The 22,634-nt window shown below is 42.9% G+C and overlaps 1 long non-coding RNA gene across 3 annotated transcripts in view; it reads left to right on the forward strand.

Moving 5' to 3' along the window:
* The first annotated feature begins 1,516 nt into the window (after nucleotides 1-1,516).
* Nucleotides 1,517-22,634, forward strand: part of LOC115281164 — a 28,650-nt gene continuing 7,532 nt past the window's right edge. For 2 of the 3 annotated variants that reach the window (XR_003904133.1, XR_003904134.1), the window contains exons 1-3: nucleotides 1,517-2,109; nucleotides 2,707-2,877; nucleotides 15,931-16,781. This is a non-coding gene — a long non-coding RNA (uncharacterized LOC115281164). Of the gene's footprint in view, nucleotides 2,110-2,706; nucleotides 2,878-15,930; nucleotides 16,782-17,039; nucleotides 17,832-22,634 lie in introns of those variants that run through there. The other variant, XR_003904132.1, reaches the window with a different exon arrangement.

A 22,634-nucleotide genomic window follows, 5' to 3' on the forward strand; every position in this document is an offset into this window, starting at 1 on the left:
GGGCTTGAGCGGCCGTGATGAGTAGGGGCACCTCAGCCCGAGTGATATAAATTCCTCTGCTAATTGGATTGCTGGAGCTAATCAGAAGCCAGAAAGGGGATAAAAAAAAAATCCGTATTCCTCCTGCTGCTGCTGCTGCTGGCTGATAAAGCGCACAGCTCCTTTCTGGACAGGGGGTGCTGGAATTGAATCCTCTTGCAGAGGTCTCACTGTAGATGGCTATCTCAAAGGTGACGCATCCCTTCTGTCACCAGGCCAGCAGGAGACAGAGCAATAGGAGAAAAGAGGAGAACGATCCCAAAGAGATTTTACTACCGAATCACAAAAACAGAGTGAGTGAGGGACAGATGAAAGAGCAGGACATCAAAGGAGGACATCCAATGGTCTGAGAGAGCTAGAAGCTTTTTCTGCAATGAAGTGCCACTCCCTGGGACACGTGAGCATGCCCGGCATCCACTTGGGGGCATAACTTCAAGAGTCTTCATCTCCACAGCCAGGACCAGGCGCAGGCAGGAGAAAGTCACCCAAAGCATATTGTCTAGCATAATACGCTCTTGTGCTCACTTTCCTGGAGGTGAGAAAGCCAAGGGGTGGGGGTGCAAACTTCATTCCATACTAGAGCAAGGGCGATTCAGGAAGTGCAGGTGAACGGATGGAGTTAGTTGTAGGGAAAGCCCAGGGTCCAAAACCCCATGACAGCTGGAAAACCACTGGCGTAGAACGGTGGGAGGGGACGCTTCTGCCCCCACTCTTTCTAGGTTTTGCATGAGTGCAGGAAAAGGCAAGTTTGTGTTCAATGTCCTGCTTACCATTACTACCAATAATAAATAGTTCAGTTCAGCTGACAGAGTGAAACCTTCGGACTCCAGGGCACTGGTTAGACCTTGGTGATCTTTCTCTCTTCTTTGCTTGTCTAAGGCTCTACCCCTTCTCTACAGAGGAAAACGTATCCCTAATATTTGGTTCTACCAAGCTGAGTGGTCTGCAGCTCTCTCTTTAAAGTCCTCTTTTTGTCTCTCCTGCCTTCTTTTCTCTCTGTGATTTCCACTTCTTTGGCCTCATTTCTTCTGGAGCCCTCTACATACACTAAATCCTTAGCCACGATGAGTAGGCAGCAAGCCCCTCTTGCACACAACAAAGACTTCTATTTTTTTCCTCTATCTTTTGGGCGACACGATAAAAAATAACCCTGTATTTATGCAAATTGCAAAGTAGCGTGTGATAATGAAAACAAAACAGTGCTGGCCCGCAGCCAAGACATGGCACTGACGGGGGCTCCCGACCATTTGGCTCTTGATTCTTCGGGGAAAGCAGCTGTAGAGAAAGGAGAATGCACAACACCCTCGTCACACGCGCGCTCACACGCGCACACCCTCGACCGCACGCATTCCGGTACCGTCACCTCGGAGCCGGCAAGACTCGGGATCCAAATGAAGTTCCGCTTCCTACCGCCACGAGCCCTTCAGCATCGTCCCCCAGGAGCCTCCCTGCCCCCTGCTCCTGATTCCCTTTCAGGAATTTACAAACATTTTCCGCAGATCAATATCTGTATTGATTATTCATTGTGAGTGAGTCGTGTGTCTTTGGTGATCCGGCTCGCAGAGGTAGCAGCCAAAGCCTGCTGCAGGGGAAAAAAAAATAACAGAAGGCGAGAGGGACCCAGCTCTTGCTGGGTCTGCGGCTGTCGGCGACACAGAAAGGAAGAGAAAACGAGGAAGACACTGGGAAATGGAGGTGAGAAGGGTGGAAGAGAAAGAGGGAGCAACAGCAAGAAAAACCAAGTGATGGTGGACACCTGGTTCCAGGATCTCGGTGGCTTGCAGGAAACCCCCATCGTGGTCTGCTGCTCCGTGCCCAGTGCAGCGGACTCCCTCGGCTCTGGGAGTGAGAAGTGACTCACAGTTTTGGTATCTCCTACGTAAGAGCTTTGGGGGGATTCCTTGGCTTGCTGACAAGGACAGGAAGAAAGCAGCAGCAGCGAGGTAAAACACGATTACTTCCAACTGCCTTATGGAGGATATGCAGTCGCTTGGTTGGACTGGAACAGCCTGCCGCTCTCTGATGGCACGCGGAGGGAGAATAATTAAAAAGGCCAGCATCACTTGCTAAGTGAGTAAACACAAAGCCGTTCCAAACGTGCTCTCCAGCTAATGAGAAGCTGTAATTTCTTATACTTCAAGGCGAAACAAGACAGTGATGGGGCTTAGAGGAGTGTGTGTTTGCGTGGATATGGAGGTGGGGGTGGTGGTGGTGGTGGTGGAGATAAATCGACTAATTGTTGGCAATGTTTAAAGAAGGGATTACTGGAAAAGACAGTGAAATGATGACAGGAAAACATCTTGGACAAGAGCCAAAAAAAAAAAAATTCGAGGCAAATCAAGTCTGTAGCTGAGAGGAAACACCCCTTGCTCCTGTCGGAGGCTCGGACAGGAATTGCCTGGCGTTCCTCAGCCAAACATGAAATCCTGTGTGGGCACCAGGGGACAGGACCAGGGACCACTAGAGCTCTGGTCCAGAGGAAGGAACCATCGCATGCCAGGCTGCACAGTTAAGTCAGACTTTAAAGAAAACAAAACAATAAAAACCAACCTGTCCTTTCCTTTTAATTAGAGCTCCTGCATGCTCAAAATTGCCTGCGTTTATTAAAAGCAACCCCTAAATGTGCCTTCTGATAATAGGAGCTGCTGATTCTCTGCTTGTCTCCAGGAAGCTGCTGCAATGTTACAAAAATATCCTGGAAAAAGGAGGTTGAGGAGATTCGGTTTTCCATAGACTGGGCTTCTGGCAATGGTGCCAGGCGATTGTGTTTTGCCATTTGAACCATGATGCCGGAGCTAGTTTGGGATTCTTCTTCTGTTGTCACCCAGCTGTGGCATGGTGAGTTCAAACCCAGTCATGAATAGGACTCTTTTAATATAGGTTCCAAACACACATGGCAAAGTGGAGACCCCAAGGAATAAAATGAGCTGGATCTTCTTTTCTTTCTGGGTGTTCAGTTAACTGCCCTATCTGGTTCTCTTTCACCTAAATGGAATTGGGGCTTTTTTTTTTTTTAAGGATTTATGAGACTGGAAGGTCAATATAAGATGCCCTTCTTCTGACTGGGGTTTTATTCTTCACGTTGCTTTTTAAACTTGACCCCCCTCGCCCTACACTGCAAGCTTCTTGAGCAGGAGAAATACATCCTGTGGAAGCGTGCCCTGGATAGCCAGAGGAGGAGGAATTAGCCAGTTGTAGAGGACTTGGGCCCCTTACATTGCATTTCTTCAGCACAGAGACCTGTGTCTATAGTGTGTGTGTGTGTGTGTGTGTGTGTGTGTGCGCACGCGCACGTGTGATGGCAGTACATGCAGTGTGTGCTTGCATGCATGTGGCTCTGTGTCTGTGTCTCTCTCAGAGAGGAAGGAAAAGAGAATGAAGTCGGAGCAGACAGAATGTTTGTGCATTTATGTAATTCATGCCGAGAATGCTCAATGCTGCAAGGCAGACAGCCACCCATCCCCGGACTCCGCTGCTCTGGAGGGCCTGTACAGACCTGATCTGAATGTTAAATGCAGGAGACGAAATTAGCATACTAACCAAGGATGTCAACCCCTCCTTGCAATCAGTAAATGGCCGTCGACTCTCGTTAAAGCCCGCGTCGCCCTGCGCGCCAGCCACTTAACCATGTCCTCTGTCAGGTCCTTTTTTGTATTTGTTTTTTTGTTTTTGTTTTTTGATGAAAGACTGGAAATTCATTAATGAGGAGGGAAGGAAGGGCTTCAAGGGGCTGTAATGAAAACAAATGATCCTCTTTAAACCTCATGACGGCCAAAGCCAGTGGGAGGGTGGTGCTTTCTGCTCTGGGGCTTGAGAATAGGAAATTCCACAGACAACAGACCACTTGATGAGAGCCCAAGAATGCAATGCTTGGGGATTCCTTCTACGTGGCAAACGCCAGCCAGGGCCGGTACATCTGTATGAATAAAACTTAGGAATGAGCTTTATCCTCCTAACTCTGAAGTGTGGTCTACCAGATGTCTCTCTATTTCATCATAGGTTATCAAATTTTCTTGACCTTTTGAGGGTAGGAAGAGCCTTTTGGGATCTTTTGGCAAACTGCCTCAGCTTCTGAAGTAATACAAATTTTTCTTTTGGGCTATGCATTAGACTTTTGCCAGAGGAAGTAGTTGCTTTTATTTTCATCTCTATCATACAGAAAAGCTCACAAGGAAGATTTAACTTGTACTTCTGCAGAGCCCCACAGTAAAATGGACAGAATGCTGTTTAAAGGCTAAGAAGCCGGCACTCCCCACCACGTATTTGGGCTGGGGAAAGTTTGTTTCCTTTTCCCACCTTTAAGCCACTTTATCCTTGGAAACAAACAGCTTCTCTTCCATTGCAGCGAACTACTGGTTGGGCTTAGACCCAGGGTCATACTGTCCGACATACTCCAGGGGCCTGTGGGCACCAGCCTGAGGAGGCAATGGGGAGGCGTGGAGCTTGGGATGAACTGGAGACAGAGCCGCTCACTTCTGTTCAGGGCTATAAAGCCATGCTTGGGTTGCGTAACCTTCCAAGGTCTGAGGGGTGGCAGACATTGGTGTGTATAACTGTATTGATTTTGAAATACTGGCTCAAAGTGTGTGTGTTTTAAACAATCTATGGGTCAAATAAAAATATTTTTGAGGATAGTCTTGGTCTATAGCATGCCACTTTGCAATATTTGCTTTAGTTTAAAATACCTAGCACCTAGGTATTTTTTAAAATTTTATTTTACATTACATTTTCCTAATACCCAGGCTTTCCATGAAATATTTTATTTTGTTTCAATTACAAACATATAGATATTAGCAACTACACAGCAAACATCAGTGGGAGGGTATATTCTGTTGGACCAGGAGGGAAGCGCTAATTGAAAACAATAAAGAGGGGAAGGGAATGGCTGTGTGCATGGCACACTTGTCTTGTGGCCCCTGGCATTTCAGCGGGCATGGAGTAATGCCATCTTTTTCTAAGGCAGTAATCTCCACAAAGATGTTTTTTACAAGGCCATAACTGGGAAGATTAAATACCTAGAAAGAAATGTGTTTGCAGATTGTGAGATGTATCTCCATCTATTGTTACCACTAGTGATTAGTGCTATTAGTGCGATGCTTAACGTTTAAAAGCCATTAAAAATTTTTTTTCTTCTTATTCATCTACAGACCTCCACATCTCAAGTGGGTAGGAAAAAAGATAGAAATCCCCAGAAGACAGATGCTGCATATAGTTTGGAAGAAAGTTTTCCCATGGCACCTGAAATAACTTCAGCAGGAAAAGGCATCTCAGCAAATGGTAAAGGGCACCCAGGAGGCCCCCTTCTCACACAATTACAACAGGGTCTTCCGATTTGCAAGGTGTTCCTCACGCATATTATCCTGTTTAGTTCTCACTACAACCAGGCAGGACAGACTGTGTTTAGCTTATTTTACATATGAGAGTATTCAGGCTCCGGGAGATGACAAAACTGCAGAGAGTTGAAAGCTAGTAAGAGGCATTCACAGATTCTGATTCTTAACCTCATGCCATTTTGTTTTTCTTCATAGATTCTTCTAGAAATATCCTCTTCAGAACCCCTCACCCAAGGCTTTCTGTATTCTTGATACTCTCTCATTCCCCCCGCCGCACACATACTCCCTCACTACAAGGTTTTCATTTGTAATCTGTATAATTTGTAGTCACATGCCATTTGAAAACGCTCCTTATATCCTGCCATCGGTTAAGAATCAGTGCAAAGTTCCAAATGGCATTGGGAGGACCCTCTTTAACATTTCACTTTCTATTATCCGCTCCTTTCTCTTTCCTTCCCTTGAAAGTCAAGTTTATCCACAGCCAGTCTACATTTGCTCTGTTTTTGGCTCTTTGCTTCCTTTTACATCTCTAATAAAGCACTCTGCATTCATTTCTACTCCCCATTACAACAGCTTCAGGTTGTTAATGATCAATTCAATCGTACTTTCCTTCCCTACAGTTAAATTCTCTCAAGCACTCCCTCCTCCACGACACTCTTCTCCTCTTTCCTATCCGACACTGTGCTATGCTAGACTCCCTCCTTTATTCATGGCTGCTTCATCTCAGACTTATTCTTTCTTTTAATCCCTTTAGTATTAGTGTTCCCCAAAGCGGTTTCTGTGGTCCTCCTCTATTCTCAACTGTACCCACTTTGCCTTGTGTAAATAAATGTAAACTCTTGATTGCAATAGTCATCTGTAAACTCATCATCAAGTTCTCATCTCCAATCCAAACCATTCTCCTGAACTCAGCTCTGGCTATCTGGCTGCCATCTCCTCGGGCAATCCTAACTCAATACACGTTATACTCATCATCATCCCCAAACCTTCTCCTACTTCTTGATCCCTTTTCCTTCACCCCTCTCACTGACAACTGCTCTTCAAGTTCTTTCAATTCTGTTTTATTAATTCCTCTCTAACGACTTGTTTTCACTAAATTCTGACTGCTTCTCTCTTGGTTTATTTCTCCAGTGGCTTTTCTAACAACACGGCCCATAATGCATTGTCTGTGCTACTTCTAAATGATCTATAGAACATGCAAATATGACTATTTTGCTTGCCTCTGTGAACCTTCAGTGGATTTTATCTTTCTAACTTGGCCGTCAAGGCTCCTCATCATCAGGGTCTGGCATCTTCCCAGTCTTCTTTCTTAAAATTCTTCCATTTCTCACCCCATATTATAGGTCACAGAATACCCATAGCTCTTTTATGCCTCTAGAGTTTCATAAAATGTTCCCACCTCATGGAATGTTCACCTCTACGTTTTTCATTTGGTCAACTCCTTCACCTTCAAAGTTCTGTTCCAGCAAGAAGCAATATGCGCCCCCCACCCCCCCGCTAGACTCCTACTCGGGGTTATATGCTGCCACAGCCTGCTACCCCTACCTCATGTCTCCCAGCATTTACCCTACTGGTACAGGAATCAGGTTCTTCTACTTGACTGTGAGACACTTAAAGGTAGAGACTGTGACTTTTATCTGTGTGTTCCCAGAACCCAGCACAGGTTCTGTTGTATACAGGATGCTTAATAAATGAACAGTACTGTTTTTATTCTGAGTATCACAAATGCTGTTTTTTGTAGCTGTCAAATTACAGGCCCCTCAAATAACCAAAGTGAAGGAAATACAGCAACCATGTCTCATGGTGAAAAAAAGATTTCCTATGGTGCAGTTCTTGCATCAGTTTTATCGATTTCTGTCAGGTGAGAAATGAATGCTAGGGTGGTCTTTAGGTGTGTGCTGATGTGGTAAAAACTTTGGAGTTAATTAGAAGTTTTGGCTAAAGCTAAACTTCCATTGCGGACTTCCCTGAGGAAACACTAAATTAACAGTTCAAGGTTACTATTAGGAATATAGCCTGTTTCCCTAAGGTTATGCCTCAGGGAGCTCGATGTTCTCTCTGCCATTTTTAAGATGTTTCCACGTTCCTTTGGACCTGGCTACATCTGCTACTTTAAGCCTAGTCTTTCCTTCTTCTTCTTCTTTTTTTCTTTAATGTTTTTTATTTGTTTTTTGAGAGACAGTAAGAGACAGAGCGAGCAGGGGAGGGTCAGAGAGAGAGGGAAACACAGAATCTGAAGACAGGTTCTAGGCTCTGAGCTAGCTGTCAGCACAGAGCCCAACGCGGGGCTCAAACCCACAAACCATGAGATCATGACCTGAGCCGAAGTCCAAGGCTTAACCGACTGAGCCACCCAGGCGCCCCTCAGCCTAGTCTTTCTAACAAAGGTGAAGTCGTTTGAGGTCAGAGACTGCTAAATGCTTCTTTGGCATATCTTCCAATAGCAGTAGATTCTAGCACACTCAATTAATACTGGCTGAATTGCACAGTGGGAAAAATTGCCTACCATAGAAGGAAGAATCAGGATGGCTTTGTGAGTGTCCATCTTCCACAAAGCAGAAAATGGCATGAAATTATTAGTACCATAGTGCCCTGATAGTCCCAAGAAATAGCTCAAGACATCATTAGGAGTTCCTATATTTGCAAAACACAGGCAATTCTTCTTATTTATGGTAGTTATGTTCTATAACGTCAACAAAGGCTCTGAATTAGCAAATACTGAACTGTTGCTCCTAGAAGAAATACAGGGTTAGGTTCCTTTGAGCCTCTGGTCACCATATTTTTGTCAAGCAATCAATACATAACCTTGTTTTAAGTGTGTTTTTGTTTAAAAAAATCTTATTTAATATATATTGCTGATTCATTAGTATTGAACTCATGGCCAATAGCACTATAACTCTTTGCCTGATTGAAATTTATCTAATACATGTGCTTTCTCTGTAAGGCGCATCACAGTCTGCTTCTACTTAATAATACTAGACCACACTTTTGCATTGTTTAGGAGCCATTTTAAATAGTGAACCAAAAGTACAAAATGTGAAAGATGTAGCACTAAATGAACAGGGAATAAAACATGTGTCTAAAGTACGAAAATTGAAACAAGAAGGCAGAATACTGCGTCATTCAAACTTGGCTGGGAATGTGCACATTGAAGGACTCTAAGTTTTTGCCCCTCTGTACATGTCCACAAATGACTATGTGTAAACACTGTAAGTATTGCTGTGTTACAAATAACTTGAAACGAATAGGTGAATTTTTAAGTACAGAGTCTGTGAATGAAAAATTGGTTGTATTACCAGAATATATTGATAAAACATTAGAACTTTTGCTTATTTCCAAGTAGGGACTATGATGACCTGGTTCACAGTGCAATTCTGATTTTGGAGTCCATTCTTTAATTTGTACAAAACTTCTTTCTGGAAAAGGATCACCTTCACTTACTTGGAACTCTTCATATAAGTTATTGCCACCCACTAGAAGTTGACTGTTGGGGGTAGTGGGGTGGTGCATTTTTCTCAAATAAGCACACCTGGTTTGCTGTGATGAGATGTGAAGGCTGGGCAATCTTCAGACTCCGTCACCAGTGAGGTGAAGCCTCCCACTGCCACCCTTCCCCACTTAATGTGTATGATTTAAAGGTGGCTTCAGCAAAATTACAATTGACTCATGTTAGGTTTCTTTGCCTATATGAAGAGGATTTTATATGACTGTCTTAAAAAGCTATCCTTTGGAGCTAAATCGTGCCCTCTTTGGGTCATATCTTCAGCTTACATTTCATTTTGCAAACAGCTGCTCAGATTTCTTTCTTTTTTTTTTTTTTTTTTTTTTGCTGTTTTCTTATTGATTCCCATCTGGTTGCAAAGAATGGATAAAGCACTTGAAACACTATGTTACCCTTTCACACAAGCCAGAGGCACAGACACACATGCGTTTTAGAAGTCAGGAAAAGAGGTAAATTGGGAATTTAGAGTGTAAAGCATGGCAGGATTTCAGATAATTGGAGTGATGACAAGAGCCTCTGGAACTTCTTACTATGTCTCACTACAAGTGGGCCTGGGGTAGATCCCAGCAGGATGTGAATTTCTGCTCTGTTTTATATGCTTGCTGCCATCCTAATGGAATTGTATCACTGGCTTGAGAGCTGTCCCCTCTTCTGGGAAATGGGGACCATGACACCAATCTCCAGGAATGACTGTGAGGATTAAATGAGATAATGTATGTAAAGTGCTCAGCTTGAAGTCAGGAAGAAAGTACTATGAAAATGGGAATTGGCAACTGTTGCTTTGGTTATAATTTTCTAGATTCCTAATTGGTCATCTGCCCTGACTTCTAGGTAATACATATTCATGGAACATGGAATATTGGAGTTAAAAGACCTGCTCTAGCGCAACTTCCACAATGTGCAGAGGAGAATATTGGCCGAACAGGATTAACTAGTGTAGCATTTCAGAGCTAGTTAGGGCAGAAACAAAAGGAAAATGCAGCTCTCTGAAGTCTGGTTCACAACTATTCAGTAAAGTCCTCTATATCCTCATTTCCCTTCTAGAACCTACTTCTACAACTACTGTCTCCTACCCCTTCTTCCTTAACCACGAGACTGATAACTGTTGCTCTGTGGACCAGTATCTTCTTTGGCAGAAAGACTGGGTGCTAATAGGAACAGCCGCATAGAGTTTTAAGAACAGGAATAATTGAGCATGATTTCTGCATATTTTTGATTATATATATGTGTGTGTGTGTGTGTGTGTGTGTGTGTGTAGAAACTGTATATATACATGTATATCTATGAGCAGATAATATTCATAGTATATTAATGCAATACAAAGCAAAAAGGATTATAAAAGCTACAGAGGGAATGCTCTTTTTAAAGGGGATTAATTATTTTATGGTTCTCTGCAGTAATTTGCAAGATCTTCCTTTGGAAGAGCCCCCAGAGAAGTGCTGCTTGATATAAAAACCCCAAGGCTTATAAGTGATCATGCAATGAAGGGATAAGAGAACTGGGCTGGACAAACTGGACGGGGCTGGTTAATCTTCACCAAGCCTGTCTTGGTGGAGGCATAAAGTGGGTTATTCTAGGAGCTAGCAACTTTTTCACTGGTGTGGAAGTGTAGGGTGGGAGATGAGAAAAGGTAGTCCTATGGGAGCCCTTGTACAAACTGGGAAGTGCCATGGAATGATGGATTCTGTAGTAGTCAAGTAAGACGTTATATCCAGCAGGATGTGGTAACTGTAAAACAAAGCATGATGTGCACTTGTGTCCTGGGGGTGAAGATGAGGTCAGAGTCTGAAGTGTTTGACACAAAAGAGGGGTCTACTATTGTAGAGTTTCAGCTAAGGGGGCTGGGCACTTCACATGGCTGCAGAAACACCAAGGTACAGCCATCATCATGAGACGGGGTGGGTCCAAACACTGCTTAGCGGAGTTGGGTAACCCAGGTAGGTATCAAAATTTCGAAGTAGTTAGGCAGGCCTGGAAAGATCGGTGCATCATCACGTAGTTTATCACACAAAAGATTAATCTTTGCTATAAGTTATTCATAATTATCCTTGAGCAAATAACAATATTTCTTAGTGGGTAATGGAAGGTTGCAGGGCAAGATCCTCCCATTTCTCCATGGCTGTCTCACTCGTTCTTATTCCTTACGGACTGGGGTCCTCATTCCACTCAGATGGAACAGAATTGATAAGCCACAAAAGCTTGTATAAGATGTAACTTCATCAAAATATCCTTCTTGCAAAAGATCTGGAACTGTATTTAGTATGCCAAGGTAATAGGTTTAAGTGAAACACAGCTGACTTATCCAGCCCACAAAGCTATTATATTTGCATTTTATATTGAACATGCCTCTAATATTCTCTTTGTTAGATGAAACTGACATTTCCATATGATGGTAAATGCTAAATTGTGACTAGCTTTCATCAGGATTTTGCTTCAGCGATTCCATCATTCTATAGGCATGGAAAAAGATCACAATGAATACACGTAAACATCCAACACAATGCTTTTGGTGGTATAATCTGTTCAGTGGCTTAATCTGGATTTATGCAACATCTCACTTATCTAGAATCCAATCACTGAGCAGCTACCTTACTTATGTGGACTTAATTGAAAACAAAAGCCCTATGAAAGACAGAAGAGTTGTTGCTGAAGTGACATGTATGGAAGTCCCTCGAACATTCAGTCTCAGTTGGATGTGAGGTCCCCTCCAAGTACCAGATTTGAATGGTACACTGATGGACAGGAGCTCTCTGAGATAATGAAATCATGTAAGGCTTCCCTCCCTTGAAAGAAATGGTTGTGCCAGCAGAAGGTGAGCTCTTAGATTTTTTAAAAATTTAAATAGTTTAGTGTCAAATTGGTTTCCATACAACACCCAGTGCTCTTCTCCACAAGTGCCCTCCTCCATGACCATCACCTCTTTTCCCCCCTCCTTTCCCCCTTCAACCCTCAGTTCGTTTTCAGTATTCAATAGTCTCTCAGGTTGTGCGTCCCTCTCTCTCCTCAGCATTCTTTCCCCCTTCCCCTCCCCATGGCCCTTCATCAGATTTCTCCTGTTCTCCTGTTAGACCTTTGAGTGCAAACATATGGTATCTGTCCTTCTCCACCTGACTTATTTCACTTAGCATGACACCCTCGAGGTCCATCCACTTTCCTACAAATGGCCAGATTTCATTCTTTCTCATTGCCATGTAGTACTCCATTGTGTATATATACCACATCTTCTTGATCCTTAGATCTTTTTTAGCATGGGATACTCATGAAGGCAATCTTGGGTGTGTTGGCTTCTGTGAGGGATGGGAAATGGCACAACTGGTCCAATAATGGGGCTTCTAAATCTGAAATGCTTGACAACTCTTTAGTTCAGCTGCCACTTCTTTAGAGGGTACATGATAATATCCGAATTGGGAAGTGGAAAACAGGGAGCTCCAGGACTTTGCCAGGCAACATTGCCTGTAATTTAGTAGCAGCATTCAGAGAGATTTCCATACCCTTGGGCGTGGGTAGAGAACTATGGAAATATCTCCTGGAGCATACTTAAGTGGAAATGAAGAAATCTTCTAGAAAAGTATTTGTCCTGAGGAGAAGATCAGGTATATACACTTAACTCCATAAGAATGACAGGGTAATCAACATGGTGGTCAGATTTGGGGCATAGGGTATCTTCCACTGTGAAGATGGTCCTTCACTCCTCCTTCCAGGCCAAAGCCCAGGACACAGGGCTGAGTCTCAGTGACAAGTGAAAAGCTCATGAACTAGTTTCACACAGAACCTTTTTGAGTGGTGGCACATGGGAGTCAGGAGCACTTGAGGATGAAGGCACCTGAGCGCAGAACAAAAGTCAGAAATTTCAACCTGAAGTAGACATGGGTGCTCATGCCTTTCAGTCCTGGCTCCAGCAGATTCCCCTTAGTGACTGGCATAGTGATGCAGGATATCCCAGCTTTGGAAGGAAAAGCTGGCAGACAGCAATGCTGCCAACTTTGGGAATGACTAGAGGAAGTGCTTTTGCTTGGACAGCAGCCATATGCCCTCATAGCAGCTGTGACAGTGGCAGGATGATGCATATTCACAAAGCCTGATATGCGGCAGAGGACTCAGAGATCAGGAGGGACAGAAATGACTATGTAAGCACATATGACATCCCCCCACTGGATTACCTTCTAGAACTCCTAAAGGAGATTTTGAGTGAAATTAGATGTACTGCAGTTATAGGTGGATGTTAAAGCCACACACATCAGCATGGCCCTAGTTGGACACTGGCATGACCGGAAACTGTTTATCTCAGCAACTTAAGCTTGGAAACTCTGTGACTAAAGGATGGATATCAGAAACATGACACCAAAGGCGGTCAAACTCTATTCTCTTGCACATGAGACCTGACTTAGAAGCTTCTGTCTCCATTTTCCCCAAAGCTAATAGCAACTACTACATTGTTCTTTAAGTGTTGATTTACTCATCTCTTTCTTTGAATGAGCTGTAAGCTTATTGAAGAAAGGGACTATATTTTATTCATCTATAGATTCCCAATACTCACCACTGTGTCAGGAAAAAGCAGACACTGAATCAATGTTTGTTGTATGAAGAGATAAATATGTGAATAAATCAAGAGATATCACAAGTGAGATGGACATCTGCAATTAGATTATATAAATAAATGAGGATTGCATCCCATAACATTGTATGGAAAGAAGTGTAAGACCCCAATCAGAGCCCTACAAGGCTTAAGTGAGTTCAGGGGAATATGCATAGTCCAAAGCTGGCTACTATAAGGGCTATTTCAGAACCTCCCGCAACCTCACTATATTGTAATCCCTAGTTGTGATCTAAGTGTTCAAAAACAGCTCAACACAACTCTGCAATAATTAGAGACAGTGTCAGTTCCATACATGATACCTTAAGGTCTTGATAAAGAAGTAAAAGAGCAAGAAAAGTAAGGGTTCTACAAGATGAGAAGGAATGGCAGATGAACCTGGGCTGCCTCTAGATCCAGAGACTTCAAGAGGGCTGGGTCCTTGGCCTTGGATCATGATTGGATATGCTCCAGTGGGATATGGACCTCAGGCAGCTGTGGACCACAGCACAAGACCACTCCCCTGCCTCCTTCCGTGAGGGTGCGGGAGAAGATCCACTCTCCTGTAGGCAGGCCCAGGCCTCTCAGCCACGGGTTTGCAGTAATGGTTCTGGTGAAGGTGGTACCTTGGCCAGGTGACCTTCAATGGCTGACAGGCGGTTATCTGTCTCTTGATTCCAAGCCTTAGAGTTGTGATATTCTAGAAGCGAGCTGATCCACAGTGGTCCATGGAGGTTCCAGAAGTCAAGTGTCTTGAATATCAGGGCGTGATGATGATCACTGGGCTCTGGCTTCCTCCTCATAGCCAGGGGCTTGGAGGAAGGAGACTTAACCAAAGAAGGGCTCCTAAGTCACAGATTTATGTGTCTGTATTGCCAAGCAGGATTTCTCTAGCTCTGTTTGGAGCTGTGAGCTTTGAGCACAGGGCTCTGAGGCAAATGGATTAGGAATACAGAATCCAGGCTGATTGGCTCCTTAAGTAGCCAGCTGGTTCACTGCCACCCATTGAGCCCTGAGATGCTGTGGGTGATGGAAGGCTTTAGCAGCTTGATTATGCTTCTGACACCAGGGTGGGGGGTGTTTCCTTGCTATACAGATCTCTTGATTAATCTATACTTACTGTTAATTCTGCCTTATTTATTTAAGAGAGAGAGCCAGAGAGCAAGAAAGCTATAGCAACACATTTTTCTTGTAAATGCTTGTATTTTTTTAAAGTAATCTCTGTACCCAACGTGGGGCTTGAACTCATGACCTCGAGGTTGAGAGTCACAAGTTCTTCCAACTGAGCCAGCCAGGGGTTCCTAAATGCTTGTATTTTAAAACAAATCTATATACTCTTTAGGTATGACATTCTTAAAATAAGCAGCAATTTGAGGCATACGTTTCCATTCTTAGAACTTGCAGTGCCTTCAGTTCCTAGAAATTAGGTTTTACACAAAGCAGTAATTCTAAAATGGTTCCTCAGTTAAGAAACTGAGGATTATAGACACTTTCATGATATATTTAACATTTTCAGAATGGAAAAATCCCTTTACACTAAATTGACACATATGCATATTTGCTTTTAAGTTTTCCATTCACAAAGTTTGTGTGTGTGTGTGTGTGTGTGTGTACGTGTACATTTGTCTTTAATAGTCTGTGTATATGTGAACATGTGTGTTTGTGTGTGTGCACACATATGCATGTATACTGTGTATTTAATGTGTCTGTGCGTATATTTATATGTGGGGTGTGTGTGTGTGTGTGTGTGTGTGTGTGTGGTGTGGTGTGGGTCCAGGGAGGCTATAATAGGCATCTTATCCATGTGAGGTATACCCTAGAATGAAGCCCCCATTGTTTGGACCATCTAAGGGCAAGGATCTTGCATTTCATCCTTACATTGAAATAAAGTTTTTTAAAAAACACCAAAAACTGCGTTTGTATTCCAAAGGATTGAGTAGAATAGTACTTTAAAAATAATTTTAGTCATTTAAATTGGAGGCCCTGAAAAAATTCCCATCAATGGTTTGAATCTATTCTGTGGCCCAGAGCCCAAAGCATTTCATTAGATTGAGAACTGGATACAATTTCATTTACTTTAAACTTTCGCTGCTCAGAACTTTGTTCTTCAGAGACGAGCTAACAAGTGTCCATGGCCATGTTGGCCTCAATAATAGATCTCCTTTTCTTGAATGATCTATTTCGGTTGCATTATTATCATTTCAAGATGGCCTTGTGTTTACAGACACATTCCCAGTGAACATATCAAGAATGCTGATATTTCCTCCGTGTGGTCTGCCTCTCTAGTTAGTAACTTTGTTTGGAGAAAACGTCCTTAACTTATTTTCCACAAAGCCATTTGCAAAAGAGAAGCAATCTAAAGAATTCTCTTCCATACCATATTCTTGCTATTACTAAGAATATTTTGTCCTATAAACTATACTGAGATTTAAAAAAATTTAAGCATAAATTAATAAAAATCTTGTTGTCTTTTCAATAAGCAGAATTGACACATCGGCAAGAAAAAGAACAACCCACAGGAAAATGGGCAGATGGCTGGAATAGAGACTTCACACACAAAAAGAAATCCAATGGCCAATCAGTGCTCAGATTCACTGGAATTAAGGAAATGCAAAATAAAGTACAATGAGAGACACCTCCTACGCCCCCCTGGCGTGCCAAAAGTTGAAGTCTGACAATGACAAGTGCTAGCAGGAGCGGAAAGAACAATGGGTCACTTATACACTGCTGGTGGGATTATAAAGATACTAGTTTGGAAAATAGTTTTGCATTAATTAGTAAAGCTGAAGAGATGCATTCTCCTTGACTTCCCCCCAAATCCATTCCAATAACTTAAAGCAGTGGCTCCCAAAGTATGGTCCTTATTCTCGGTGGGGAGCTTCTTAGAAATGTAAACTCTCATATGCAGCCTCAGTTTCACTGAATCAGAAACTCTGAGGGTGGAGGCTTGTCATTCGTGAACCGTCTGAGTAATGGTCATGAGCTTTCAGGCAGAAGAAGCACCTGAGAGAAATCTGTGAGCATGGGCACAGGATACATGACAAAAATGTATCCACGTACCCATTAACAGGAATACTTTGCCTTCTATTTGTACAATGGAATATTACACTATAATAAAAATGAATGTGTCCCATGGATAAAACTTACAGTCATTATGTTGAAGAAAAGAAGCAAGACACAAATGAAAATAAAAACCTGAAGAAAAGAAAGGAACTGATTACCATAAGATCCAGGAAAATGGTTATCAATATTGGAGAAGGAGGTATGACCAACAAGGAGTGTGCAACGGGGCCGGAGTTTATGAGGGGCTGGCCATGCTCCCTGTCCTGACCTGGTGGGTGATTACATCTTCCCTTACTTTATGATTATACTATACACTGTACATAAGTGCTCTTCCACATATATATTACACTTTAGAGTAAAGATAAATTTTTGTGTCTACCAAAGCTTTCAGTGTTGCTACCAAAATCAAATTTAACCAAATTATAACCTGCCTATCTTTGTGAGTCTGCTTGATTCTCCTTCTCATTATAAGCTCTTCCCTAGTATCACTACTTATGTTCTTGCATTCTGTTTTGTTTTTCTCTTCCAGTAGGGCAAAGAGAGTTGGGGACAGACTCGAAGATGATCGTGTGTATCTGCTAGAGTCATTATCCCTTCTTCTCCCTAAATGTGTGGATGAGTCGAAAAATAGCCAGGCTTCTCAGTAAGCGGGGTTGATATCACCCACGTGATCCAAGGCTCTACTGCCACTTGTGACTTTGTTGTTTCTTTGCAAACTTCTTTAGTGACCATGGTTAGACTGGATTCATGCACAGTTAGATGGGAAGAAATAACACATTAGTTCTTCCAAAGATAATAGCGATAATATAGATGCTGGTTGGATTATACTTGAGTTGTCGGAGTTTAAAGCAGAAGGTCCTTCAACAAACCTCTTGGGACATGTGTCTACACCTGATGTGTCCTCCCCTTTCTCACCAGACACTCATCCCCTAAACCCCCTCTCCCCCACTACTCAAATGAAGCTACTTCCTCACAAGTCTCTATTGCCAAACCCAATGCCTCATCTTGTGTCATGCCTTCCATGACCTTTCACCTTGTCTCTTACCCCCTTGCCACAGGTCGTCTCTTACCCCTGTACTTCCGCCACAGGTCTACGATGATTGAATTAATAGCTATTTACCCTTCATGGATAATATCATTCTTTTGTCAGTAGTAATGATCATGTGAGCACTAACACTTAAAAAATACAGGTACATATTATGATACAACATACCAAGCACAGTGTTTGCACATAGTAGGCGCTCAATGAACACTAAACTGATATAAGTAGATCTGTCATATAAAAACATATCTTAAATAAAAGTATTATTATAAGTTGATATATATTTTAGCTGTCTAATTTTTCTGGTGTGTGTGTTTACTACTGTGTGACTATATATATAAAATTTGCCATTTTAGGTGTGCAATTCAATAGCATTAATTGTATTCACAATGCAACCATCTAGCCACCCGGTATTCACCCTCATTTTAATGCCTTTGTTAGAATCAACTTTAATACTTTGAATTGCTTTCTTAAAACTTCCTCTAATATAACCACTCCCTCTTCAGACACTATCTTTTGCCATCTTTGCCAGGTCACTGGTCTCATTTACAGCCTGAATCATGTGTGTTGTCTTATGTGTGGGGGACCAGATTTTTATGTCAACAGGACTTTCTTTCCTTCCAATAGTGGAAGCTGTTGCATTAAACTATGGAGAGTTAAAACTAAAAAAAAAAAAATCCATTCTTACTCAGAAAAATGTAGACTCTTGATTTCAGGATCCTTTGGGACCCATCATGGGTTATCTAAAGTACCAAAAATTCTTAGCCTGATGTCTTAGTGGGAGTACTCAGGATATTAATTCACCAGTTGTATATAATTCCCAAGTTAGTCTCTCATGCCAAACAGTGACTAATTAAGCTGTGGATAATGTCATGCTGTAAGTGTGATAAAACAATAATGATGGTGATAATAACAATAGCTAACACTGAGTGCTGTTAGGTGCCAAGCGTGGTTCTAAGGCTGTTATGTGCACTACGTTAGGTAGTCATCATAGTAATCCTATGCCATATATACAGATGTTAGCCTATTTTATAGAAGAAGAAACCAAGATTCAGAGAGGTAAATTTTATGTGCATAGTTTATGAGATTTGAACCCAAGTAGACGGATCCCAGAGCCTTGCTCTCAGTCACCATACTGTGGCCCCTATTTAAGAGTCAAACCTAGGGGTGTCTGGGTGGCTCAGTTGGTTGAGTGGTCAACTTCAGTTCAGGTCATGATCTCACAGTTCACGAGTTCGAGCCCTGCGTCGAGCTTTGGGCTGACAGCTTGGAGCCTGGAGCCTGCTTCAGATTCTGTGTGTCTCTTTCTCTCTCTCTCTCCCCCTCCCCCACTTGCATTCTGTCTCTCTCAAAAAAAACCCCCCAACAACATAAAAAAAGAGAATTGAACCCAACAGAATGCTTGATTCTTACCTCCCTTATAGGAGGCTAGTTACGCCAGGTGAAAACAGACAGAGATAGGTTAGGAACAAGAATAACACACACACACACACACACACACACACACACACACACACACCTTTATTTCTTCGGGAGGTCAGTGAGAGGTGGAGCACAGAGCTGGGAGAATTAGCCTGTTAGTAATCAGTTAATAATAAGTGCTAAAAGAAAGGCATTTGGAGAAAAATATCATGGCAGTCTAGTTAAGAGGAGATTATTTTTAGCTACTAGGCAGGAAGGAGTTGAGTATACAATGTAGAGCCATCAAAAGTTTTTCAGCACAAAAGGAATATAATGAAAGCTATGCTTTTAGGAAAATAAAACTGCCATCAGTGACTATTGTGGCCTGGAAGGAGAAAAGACTCAAGGTGGAAAGGCCAATTTAGAAGTGTCTATAGGAACCCACAGGACAGGAAGGGAGGGCTGGGATGAGGGCAGTGACCGTGGGCATGGAGGGGTTGGGAGAGGCTTTGTGGAGGAAGGACGAGGGATGGATGTGATGGGTCAAGTTGACTACGAGATTCCAATCAAGATGAGCGACAGAACAGGGTCTCATTAAGAAGAACAGAAAAGCTGAGAGGAGAAGAGCATCTGGGAGGAAAGGACAGGCACAGAATATGAAGCTCTGGCAAGATGCACAGGGACCCCGTTGAGGAATTTAAGATTGAAGGGGATGTTAGAGTGGAGACCTAGAGCTTCTACAGAGCCTGGAGAGTCAAAACCCTGGAAATGGAAGAGAGTGTCAAGGGAAAAATATAGAGTTAAATCAAGAGTGTTAAAGACAGAGTCCTTGGGGAACATTTACATGTAGAGGCAATAAGTAGTCAGAAAGCATAAAGTTAGATAGGAAGAGCTGAGAGCAGCAAAGCCAAGGGAGGAGAACATCTGGAGAGCGAGGGGGTAAGAGACAAGGTGAAAGGTCATGGAAGGCATGACACAAGATGAGGCACTGGGTTTGGCAATAGAGACTTATGAGGAAGTAGCTTCATTTGAGTAGTGGGGGAGAGGGGGGTTTAGGGGATGAGTGTCTGGTGAGAAAGGGGAGGACACATCAAGTGTAGACACATGTCCCAAGAGGTTTGTTGATGAGGCAAGGAGAGATACATGAGTATAGTTCAAAGTAGTGGAAGGATCAGGGGAAAGTTTGATTTAGGATAAAAGAGCCAATGTTCAGGGACTAAGGGGAAGAATTCAGTGGGGCAGAGAGGAAGAAAATGCACGAGAGAATGAGAGAATGAAAGGGAGAGACAGAGTCAGAGACAGAGACAGAGACAGAGAAAGAGAGAGAATTGACATAACCAAAGTAGACAGGAAGAAAGCAAGTGAGAGTCCAAAGAGAGGGAGGCACTGGACAAGGAAAAGGCCTTTCTTCCTCCAACACTTAAAGAAAGGAGGAGAGGATGAAGAAAGCTGTTGATGTGGAGACATGAGAGGGAGAGCACTTAGGAAGCTCATGGAGGAAGACCATCCAAAAAAGAGTGAGAGCATGCGCAATGTGGAAGTACTTCATCAAAACACAAGAGGGGTGCAATAAACACAGTGAGAAGTGTGGTGTGGAGTCAAGAGGAAGACAGTGAAAGGTACTGGGGGGAAGTGAGGGCCACCTGATGTTGGATGACACATGTGGTGGAACAACTGCTCAGTTCTATGACTTTTTAAAATGGCTTTGGACAGGCAGGGAGCAGATATGTAGGTACAGCGGGCAGTGGAATTCACTCTGGTTTGGGAGTTAGAATAGGAGTCTCACTGAGGGACAGGGGGCAAAGTCACTAAGGTCTATATAGAAAGGCCAGAGGACTAAGAGAAAAACATTGCCTCACATGATGACTCTGGAGGATCAGCTATCCTTTCAAGATAACCTGTTCTGGAAGCACAGCTAACTGACAGCCTCCAGGAGTCTTGGCACCTCTGGTTTCACTCAGTACTGGTCCCAGGCCGGGTTGCTTCCAGCTAGTGGGGGGAATAAACTGGGCCATCCTTCCCTATGTCGGACTCCTCTCACAGTTCAGTTGGCTCAGTGACTCTTTGTTGGCTTAGTTGAGATTTTTCTCCAAGTTTCTCTGGAGTCTGAGGCTCTTCCTATGCAAACCTTCCTGCCCTCTTTCCTTCTTCAGATATTAGCACTGCCTGGCAGTTTGAAGACTCTCCCAGCCTGAGTCCCTCTCATTTCCTCCAACAAAACTCTCACATGTCTAATTCTATTTTTGCTTCTACTTTTTTGGAAGTCCTGAAGGGACATGCTTGGGCCTGCTATCATTATTGGAGGGCCTAGTGAACGGAAGGTGTAGACAATGAGGTGACTGCAAAGATGTGAAGATGATGTGCATGCAATTCCTTTTTGTATTATAGATTCATAGGAAGATGCAAAAATAGTACAGAAATTTCTCCTATACCCTTCACTCTGCTTTTTCCAGTGGTAACATCTTATATAATTAAAACCAAGAAATTGATATTGATATAATATTGTTAACAAGTTCACATGATTTGGGGTAATCTGTTTCTCATTATGTTCCTGTCCGCATCATAAATATATTGATCTCATCTTCTTTGCAAAAGGTCACTTAAGTAACAGTTCCTTCCAAGTCAACCAGCTCTATAACCACAAGGTTTGTAAGATGCATGAATAAAACCATTAGGTGGAGGAACAAATAGGAAATGACATATGTCCATTGAGGAGAGAGCTCCCCATCTATCCAAATATCCATCCATCCATCCACCCATCCATCCATGTTTGCTAAGCTTTTCCTAAGTGTCAAGAACTATATGCTTCATCCACTGCATTAGGATACTGATATCAAAATGGTGGCAGCAGCTACTACACCTCTGCTTGAATTAAGATGCAGGGAGGAACCCAGAAATATAGTTGCTTTGTAGGCAAATGATATCCAAATTTGCCCTGTGATCATTTTTACCCAGGCAGTAATTCAACTGGTAGCAACCGTATGCTCAACAGCCAGGATCATGCCTTTTTATGAGTCATTGTAAAGCACCAAGTGCATTGACATATACTTCATAAATGCTAAATAATAACAAGTCAGTGAACCTAGAAGTATTGGATTCAGTATTCGAGACATTAAATCCAAGTTATGCTGTTCTAGAAGCAAGGCAAACAAATAAATCAACCCCAAATCAAATAAAGCCCACATCCGTCCCCGGCCAGCAGTGGGTGTTGTCTGGAATGCTCTTTATGGGCGAGTGGTTCTCTCATGAAGGGGCCTTACCTGGCATATCACATACAATGCCCTGCTGGCGATTTGGGAGGAGGGTTTTATATCTGATCCACAGAAGACAACAGCAACACTGTGTTCTTAAAGCTCCACTTCCCTTTACTGGATGCCAGAAGATAGTATCTGCTGAGGCTGTGGAGAAGAGCGACCGTCACCCCACTGAGCAATTAGACTGGTCCTGGTGGGGAGTCTCTGTAGCAGTATTGGGAGACTCTGTATGTATTTCAAAGCCAGGATTTAGTTTTCCTTTAACATATAAGGCTCTTCGTGGCTGTCTGTGACTCCTTGACCACTTAGGTACACAATCTAGAAAGCATGAAATGCTATGGATGCTATACTGGCAATTGAACGGCACTACAGCACAGCTGAATGCTTTTCTGATTCACAGTTCAGAGCCCCGAGCAGGGTCTGCTGC

The sequence above is a fragment of the Suricata suricatta genome, chromosome 16, assembly GCF_006229205.1.
Source record: "Suricata suricatta isolate VVHF042 chromosome 16, meerkat_22Aug2017_6uvM2_HiC, whole genome shotgun sequence".
In the NCBI taxonomy this organism is placed as follows: Eukaryota; Metazoa; Chordata; class Mammalia; order Carnivora; family Herpestidae; genus Suricata; species Suricata suricatta.